This window comes from Parambassis ranga, chromosome 4, assembly GCF_900634625.1.
Source record: "Parambassis ranga chromosome 4, fParRan2.1, whole genome shotgun sequence".
Classification (NCBI taxonomy): Eukaryota; Metazoa; Chordata; class Actinopteri; family Ambassidae; genus Parambassis; species Parambassis ranga.
In genome coordinates, this window is record NC_041025.1 from 4897904 (window position 1) to 4907220 (window position 9317).

Below are 9317 nucleotides of genomic sequence, written 5' to 3' on the forward strand. Positions count from 1 at the left end.
GTCAGGTGAGATGTTTTGGAATTCTTGGCCAGTGTAGAACATTAGATCGGGAATGAGAGCAGTGTAACAGTATCAGCACCTCCTCCTGTCTCAGAACAGCAACTCTGAATCTAGGGCATCTTCCTAAGCATTTATACTGTAAATCGAAGAAGCCTATCAGATATAAAAACAATGGTTTGACACCATCTTTTGCAATCAGCTTCCCACTCTTGGCTTTCCATACCTATACTTCTTTTTTTGCTCCTAGTGTGTGCACAGTGGGGATATTTTCAACACATCCTCACCAACGAATGGCAAATTTGGTCAGTAAACACCCACGAAACGACACACAGTGATGTTTACGGCGATGGTCTGGAGGGCCAGGAAAGTGATTTGTATGTGTTCTGCAGGAGGCTGTGTCCCCTGTGGCTTTCTTTTATTTGAGTGTGTCATGACCTGTTGCAGTTTTATTGAATAACCTTAACTAGGCTATAGGCAATAAATACAGGATTAGGATGAGATTAGACTTTTTGTTTTCCAATCTTTCACAACTCTCATTGCCATTTTCAGCTGCTGTGCTGACAAGTCCCGCCCCAAACAACACAGTTGACATTGACTTTTTATATAGAATCTCTGGTAGGTGCCAGATGGACCCTTTTATGTCCTCCTGGTGAGGACCGGCTATCTTCCTTTGTGGGCTAGAAAAACCAAAACTAACTAAACAAGGCTTAAAGGCTGTGTGGATCATGTGCTGTAGCACTATGTCATACTTGTGTGTATCACAATGAGTGACACATTTCACATGAGTCATAAGCTCTCCATGATGACTATTGAAGCTTCTTTCTTTAAGGCTAGGAAAAGCACAGACTGCCACACAACATGGCAACAAAGGACCTCCAAACAACCACAAACAACACCCCTTCAGGTCTCACTCTTTGACACGTCTGTGCAGAGGGGCCTTCTTCTCACCATCTTTCCATGAGGCGAACATTACTCACCAACAATCATCCAAAGGACTCCAGTCACACACACGTGAGTCACATTCAGTGTTATCACTGCATACAAAATGTGTGCAGACACACATCGTCTCCCTGGTTGGTCTCTGCTGGGATATTTCTCAAACCAAAGTTTCAACAAGTTGAACATATCGAGCAATAAAAGTGCTTATCTAGTCTGTACTTTTCGTGTTGGGGGAATTCAGCTGAAAGTGCCTGACTGAGGAGCGCTAACTTTAGCCTCCCATCACAGCTGCTTCATATGTTGCACAAAAATATGACTGGGCTACGTTTCATATTGCTGCCAGAATCCATAAAACATGTCTCATTTTGCTGAATTGCAAACTCTGTTTTGATTGTGGCACATGGGTGCTCCATGTGCTGTGTTTTTTTAGACATTTGAGGCCCCTTATAGTTATTGCTGGAAAACGCTAGAGTGATTCCAGTTGGATGAGGGGGGGGGGAAAGCTTTATAGTCTAAAATTACACTCCTCATAATGAAAAAGCTCCATCATAACTAGCTGTATACCACAAACATCTCCCAATCAATTAATGTTAGCTTCTTTTTTTTGTTCTTTCTTCTGGACCTTTGAGTGCACATGTGAGGAACTTCCTCCTTGCTTTTCCTTTTACTGACTGATTTGCTGCCCGATCCACAAAATCCAAACAAAAACAAAGTGGAAAAAATGAGCCGGCGCGCTCAGTCCTCCACTTCATTCGTCTGTGTTGTTTGGACAGGCTGTCCTATCTGAGAGAACTGCTTTTCAACCAAAATGAAAGCTGATCCCTCACACATCTTCTGCATGTACACGCAGCCTGTATCTACACCTGGCTACATACTCCCTCTGATTACACACACCCAGCACTTCCCTGTCAGAAGTAACTTTGTGTGTGTGTGTGTGTGTGAGGTGGTTGGGAGTTTATGTTTCCGCTGCTGTGGTCAAAGTCATAACTTTTTAGGAGGAGCTCTGCGGCGCACGTGGCTTGTGCAGACACATCGTTCATTTACACTTGACCAGGTTGTGGCCTGAACCCCAAAGTGACTGTAACCGCTCTGGGAGGTGGTTTTTAATACATATAACACATAAACAGATCAGAACCATATAATATGTCTCCGTTGCTTCGAATTTAAAGCGAACCTCTCTGACCGACTGTTGTTGCTGTTGCAGAACGCCCACTGTTTGTTTTCAATCGAAGGAACTTCATTTGGATTCATGCCAACACAAGCATATCATCTGTGCTGCAGATGACATTATTGCAGTATGTGGTGCCTGCTGTCTTTAAAATAGCTCATTTCTCATTTGATAAGCCAATATAGTTCAGCTGATACAGGTATATGCACATGTTTGTTTTCCACATGATTTCACAAAACATCCAGCTTTTTGTAGTTGAATTATCTTATTAAGATAGAAAATAGAAATAATAATAATTTGTAGTATTAAAGGAATGCCGTCTGTATCCCCTTTGGATGATATTGTCCAGGGGATGTAAGGTTTGTGGTTTGATTCCCAACCCTGCCTTCAGGCTGATGCATGCGCGTACTTGTTTATGCAAATTAAAGATGTAGAAAAGCTCTATAAAAATGCGGCTTATCTACTAATGCTGAGCTTTTGCAGTACACTCTAAAAACTGTTCACACTGCAGATACAGTTGTCTTTATATGCTCATCAGTGTAATCATGTTTGTGATGTTTTCATGCTAATCAGGTAAAAGCTGCTATCTGCTATCTTCCTGTTTTATTTTGGTAGTTATCTACCCTTTTTTTGCATTACTTCCTGTCCTTTGTCCATTGGTTTCCCCTGTGTGTTACAACCCTGACCAAAAACCATTGGTCTCTTTGAATTACAGGCTCTATAACAGATGAATACACTGTTAATGAAAATCTTAGAAACTGAGGAAAAATTGGGTAAAAATAAAAAGTAGTTGAATTTTGCTCTGGTGGATCGAAACCAGGTTGTAATTAGGAGGGGAAAGAGGGGAAAAGATAGTAGGCAATTTCTTTTTAGTTCATTAAAACTGAAAGATGTTAGAACCCTATAGTCTTTAAACGTCAGAATCCAGAATACGGACTAGGCCGACATCTTTTTTCTCCAGAAGATGTTATAATAAGTCATAGATGAATGTAACGTTTATTCAGCTAAAATTTGGGAAGATCCATCCACATTTGAGACAAAATGATTTGAGCATTAAGTCACCCAAAAAAAGCCTCAACATCCATGCTATAAGTATCTTTTCCATTTAACCATGCACAATCTGATTTCTGGTAGGTTTTTCTTCAACTTTCCTCAAAACACAGCTCTCCTTGCTGCCAGCGCCCACAAGCAACACACACACACACGCATGCACAGACACACACACATGCAAGCTGCAGAAGGGAAGGCCAGACTTCATTAAGATTTGTTTTTCCATCCAGGATCCTGAGCAGAGAGCCGCCTCGCCAGGCCTCCAGAGTTCAAATCTGTGCTGCAACCAAACCAAATAAGCCAGGTCCAAGTACCCTCTCCTAAGTACAACCAGATGTCTGCCCTCCTCTAATAATGAGAGAAAATACACACCTTTCCTGCCGTTGGTCCGGTGGAAGCCCCAGCTGATCGGTGAAAGCTGTCATCCAGAAAACAGATGTGCAAGCTGTGCTTAGAAATTAGGCCTGAAAGTGACCGAAGCTAGATCTGTGCAGCTAAAACACAGAGAGGATAGCTCCAAGTTTAGAATGAAAAAACTCTTTTTCTTCTTTTCAGATACACTGTACTTCTCCCAACCAAATGTTTTTTTTGGATTTAAAGAAAATCTGCTTCCTTTTTAATTGTCATAATTAAAAATAGGGGCATCCACTTCACATGGGTCATACTCTCATTGATCATTGATCGTCTTTGACTGATTAGATTGACCTGTTTTCTGACTCTCAGGCTGACATGACAGAGCAGGCTAACAACCTCGCTGTGGATCAGGCGGGAGTCCCTAAATTGAATTTCACAAACAAACAACAAACTGACCCACAATGCCTGAAGCTGCCCCGAGGCTGAGAGACACGTTCACACAAGAACCATCATGTGATCACAATCAACAAGACAGAGTAACTGTAGGTGAGTGATATGGCAGAGACTGTATAAATGTGAGAATGAGAACAGGTTAGATCACAGTGTTTTAGGTGTAATGTGGTGGCAAACCTTTGCTACTACACTGGGGAAGACACACTGACATTAAACTTTTATGTCTCCTGTGTGAGTTGGGAATGAGGCAGGAATCTCTGAGAGAGCAGCCGGAACAACAAAAAAACAAATGATGTACATATGTACACAACATTACATTCGGATCAGTATGTTTTTCCCTTCATGAAAGAACTACTCATGTTACAGGGATGATACGTCTCTCAACTCACGAGGTCTTGAGACATATTGGCCTTGAATGAAGGGACGACAACTGATACTGGGTGCAGCCTCTGCAGTGATGCTAGTAATGCTGTAGCGTACCACATGGTTAAAGAGAGAGCCAAGCCAGAAGACAAAGTTCTTAATTTACCAGTCAGTGTATGTCTCTAGTGTGGGCAAAAAGTGGGTAATGACCAAAAAAACAAGGTTACAAAAGTAGAAAATATCGGATTTATCCACACATTGGTCAGGTTTACTCTCCGAGATCCGAGATTGGTTGAGAAGGTCAAAAATCCTTGAAGGATTCAAAGCACAGTGTCTGCTTCTCCACATTAGGGGAAGCTAGTTGAGGTAGCTTGGGAACCGGGTAAGAGGCCAACTTAGGGTGCATCTCTTAGACGTTTACCAGGCATGCCATCTGGGCCCTTGACCCAACCAGGACTGACTGACTAGCTGTCCTGGGGAGCTGCTGGGAATGACCCCCAGAGAGTACCTGGACAGAAATTGCTGCACAAAGAAAGGATTGTGAAGGTATCCCTTCAAGGGGCTCTCTGTGTTGGTTGGACTAAGCTAAATTCCACAGACACATCTCCATAATGACTCCCCCAGGAGTTCTCATCGCTTCTCACAATCTTAATAACAGACTCTTCCATGCAGCCCAGTCAGAGTTAGGTCAGACCTGGATAAGGTTTGTCTCCTCCTCCCCTCCTGTTGTCACACTCCTCCCCCTGTTTTTTTTTGTTAAATCCCTCCTGCATGAATTTGTCCTTCAGCACTGGTACAGACATTTCTGATGTTTTGAAGTGAGTCACACAGTTTGAAGAGCACCTCACTGCAAATCTACCTGTTTATACATTCTGACAGGCGGACTTGACTTCAGCTGGAGATCAATGATGTCCTGCAGACAGCAATGATTACTTAAACAGCTCTCATCATGAGCAGAGCGTTGCAGATTCAGAGACAGAGCACCTTTCACACTCAGATATCTGCCTTTTTCACTCTGTCAGGAGCGCAGGGGCAGCCGGCATTCTAATTTATTAAAAGATCCTTATAAAAGTCTCACTGGCCTGATTGCTCCGATGTAAACAGTTCTGTCCCCGCTCTGCATGCTCTGCTGCCCTGCAGAGACTCTACACCCTATATGGTCAGCATAGTAAAAACACTCAGGGGTTCGGACCCAAAACAAATTATTCACAGGGACCGCTGTTTATGGAAGTGTCACCGTCTCGAGGTTTCACATTTTTGTGTAGGTTCCACTGTTTTTCTGGAGGCCAGCTGCACAAAGTAAAACATTAACCTCTGCAGCACCATTTAAAGTTCAGACTTAACATCTCGGCATTATAAATCTCTCATAATCGATTTGTTGCAAGCTGACATCTGACGGTAACGCCGCACGTCCTCCAGCAGATGTTCCTCACCATCAGCTTATTAAGAGTGCACATGTGTTTCATTTGTCAGTAATGGGGGGAATTTGCTGGGGTGCTAACACCTCGGCGCTGACACAAATCAGACGTGGATGCGATGCAGAGCAGAGTGCTGTGACCTTGCCGAGCAGCAGAGATACACAGACAGTGTTCGGGTTGATCTGCTGATGTGTTACCCAGCTTCACCTTCCTACAGTCATCCATTATGGAGGGCCTGGATGTCTGCCCATGCAAGGTTGCTCTTATTTCAGCAAGTTACACTTCACTGAAGACAGTAATATGCAAATAGGTGTAATATATATTTATGTGTAGAAAGTTTACCTTTGTTTCTGCTTTTGCATTCAGTGCGTTGCTTTTTGCTAAAGTGTAATACCTTGTACTACCACTGCATGGCAGCAAGTCATAAACAAATTAACAGTTTAAGCTAATGCGTAAAAAAAATATTGAGGTTTTGGTCGGCACCATTTCAAAGTTTACATGACAATATGTCCTATAATAGATCAATATTTATTAGTCAGATAATATCATATTTCAGAATTTAATTAAACATTCTAACAAATACAGCAATAACGTTCCATTTACTGCAATAGTGGCCCATGACACTTGAGTTCACTGCATTCCATGACATCTTTGTCATCTTGGAAGCATCAACTAAAGCTCTTGGTTAATTCATATACAAGTAAATTGGTGGAGTATTGAGTTGCAAAAGCTCATGATGTGAGATGGCACCCCACACTCACCCCTGTCTAACAACACACTCCTCACACTGAAAATCAAATGTAGCACAGCTCCTCTTCTTCCTCTAAGACAACACGTTCGAACCTTTCTCTGTGCCTTGTTAGCTTTGGAGGCAACCACATTCAGTTTTCCTCATGACCTGCAGCCAGAGTTCATCGTCCCCCACGTCTGCCGGTGACCCTGTATTTGCAAAGAAACGTCCTTCTCTGTCTCACACACACACACACACACACACACACACACCCTGCTCCTTCCCCCTTACAACGGATTGACTGTACAACCTTGACAGGGCAGCTTTATCGTATGAGGGCTGCTGTATTTCAGCCCCTCTTTCCTGCTGCCCTTCATTATAACTGTCCCTAATGTCTGAGTGCTGATTGACCAGGCCTCTTGAGTTCCATTTTTACCCTGCTGTTATTGAAGGCACTGCGCTCATCAAGGTTAGCTCTCTTGACTCTGTCAGCATCTTCTCCAGCTGTTCTTTTGTGTATTGTAGTTACATAAAGGATGAGGGATGTGTTTTTGTTTTTTATGATTTACGCCTTACAGTACAGTGAAAGTAAACTACAGCGGCATTAAATTTACTTCAAATGTTGGTGCTTCTCGGAGTGAGGAAGAGGCCGCCACCTGGACTCTCACTTTAGACGTATGTAATGTGAGCTTGGCCTCGGAGCCTCCTGCAAATTTGTACAAAAAAAAGTAGTAGATATTTATACAAAACTCAGCTGGATCTGATTATGTTTAATTGATTTAATGATTACCTCCAGTGCCACTGTGGAAAACTGCCTTAGTGTCTGTCTCCACATGCTGCTGTATAAGCAGTAAAACTGTGATATCACTTCTGACATTAAAGCCTCCATGTATTCATTATAAAAATGTGCTTTTCTTTGTTATGGGGATGACTGGGATACGCATATGCTGCCAGAATTATGTTTTAATATTCATGTTATTTATGAATATTACTTATCATATGTCATCATATTTTGATTCCGTTTTTAGAAAGGACTCCACAGATGCATGAACATTTTTCCAATACCAGTAAGAAGTGCTGCTGTGTGTGTGCAGAAACATATAACCATAGCATAACTGGCACTGATCACCTCCAGATTCCACTCTACGGGGAAGTGTAAAACAAAACAAACACACAGGTAAAAAATCTAAATTATAATCATTAAAAACAGAAATACACAATCACTTCCTGTCTGGCCCTGCACCTCCTCCCTTCCCTGTCCTCAGTCACACATTTGGACTTTTAAATGATGTCCACCTTGAACTGATTCATAGTTAAACCTGACAGGCTGTCCACTTACCACATGTAAACAGATCACATGTTCTGCATCTGGCCAGTTGTTGTCTACCTTCATAGTGTTGTGATATTGCACTGTGATGTGATGTGTGATAATTCCCTACAAAAGGACACAGGCCAGATTAATCAATCAATGTACCGTAGTATGACATGTTATGGACAATCCAGTGGAAAATGTTTCGGTTTGCAGATTAACAGCTTGAACCTGTTGTAGCTTTGTGTGTTTGTTGTCTTCCTGTTTCACCATGAAACAACAAGGAATCAAAGAAATGCTCTCATAAGTTCAATGTTGAAGAACCTGCCCGTCCTGACCCTTATCACTCCTTATCATTCTCAATGTGCTGTGCTGGACTGAGAACCAGAAAAATGCAGGTCAGAAAACACACAGTGTGGTGTCTAAACCTTCAGTTTAGGCCTTTTACAGATTGTTGCCATGACATTAAATAAAAAGTTAACAAAAAGAGCATGGATTCTGCAACAAAACATTATTTAGATATTACTTTAGAGCCCTCCTGTTCATAAAGTCCTCCAGACAGACACCCTCTGATAACAAAATGTTAATCACATTCCAGTGTGCTCATATCCGATTATAATATCTGATAATCAAACCTGACTCAATAACCAAAGAAGATTTTTTCTCATCTAGGTCCATGTTGTGACCTCTTCTTGATAGTATGAGCCTCTGCACTGATGTATGCATGAGGCGTACTTGTGAATTCAAAGCAGCCCTTTGAGGGACGGGGAGCTGTGGCTCATGGGGCTGTGTAGTCTGTGGAGACGTGGACAGGCCACTTTGATTTAACAGGTTCATCGTTGCCCCTTTGGGCCATCTGTGTTGCTTCAGAAGCTGCATCAGTGCCCTGCAGGAGCTAAATGTATGGCTTCTGCTCTTCATCTCCCATCTCCCAGAGGCTTCAGCGAGTGGTCACTTACTAAGCCTCCTTCATGGTCATCATAAAACATGTAGCTAACATGCCCCTAAACCTGTATGAACTTTTTTTAGAAGAAAAAAATGCATACATTTAAGAATCCAGTTAGAGAAAGGAGCATTTTGATGTAAGCAATGTGCATAATTACAGTAATTTCTGTCTGCCAACCTCTAATAATCCACCCCAGAGACTAAAAAAATCTGCTGAGATTAGTTTTTTCTTCTGTGGATAACAATCCTATTTGTGCCAGCTTTCTGTGTTATTTGCATGCCTGCAGGGTACTGATCCACAAAAAGAACCAAGTGGAAAGATGCTATCAGCACAGGGCATAAATAAACAGCGTTTAAGAAGGACTGATAAAATATATTCATGACTATTAACTAACAGGATTTAGTGTAACATTAAGCCCAGGTCTGCATCACAGACCGGAGATTACAGCATGTGATACAATGTGGTGCCGGGGAAATGTAGTGTGTGTGTGTAAAAAATGCTGATTGTGGCCTCAAAGCGGATGGGGACCGTCTTTGCTGTAAACTGCATGGTTAATGACGCCAGCTTAGCTCGCGTGGTGGCCGGGC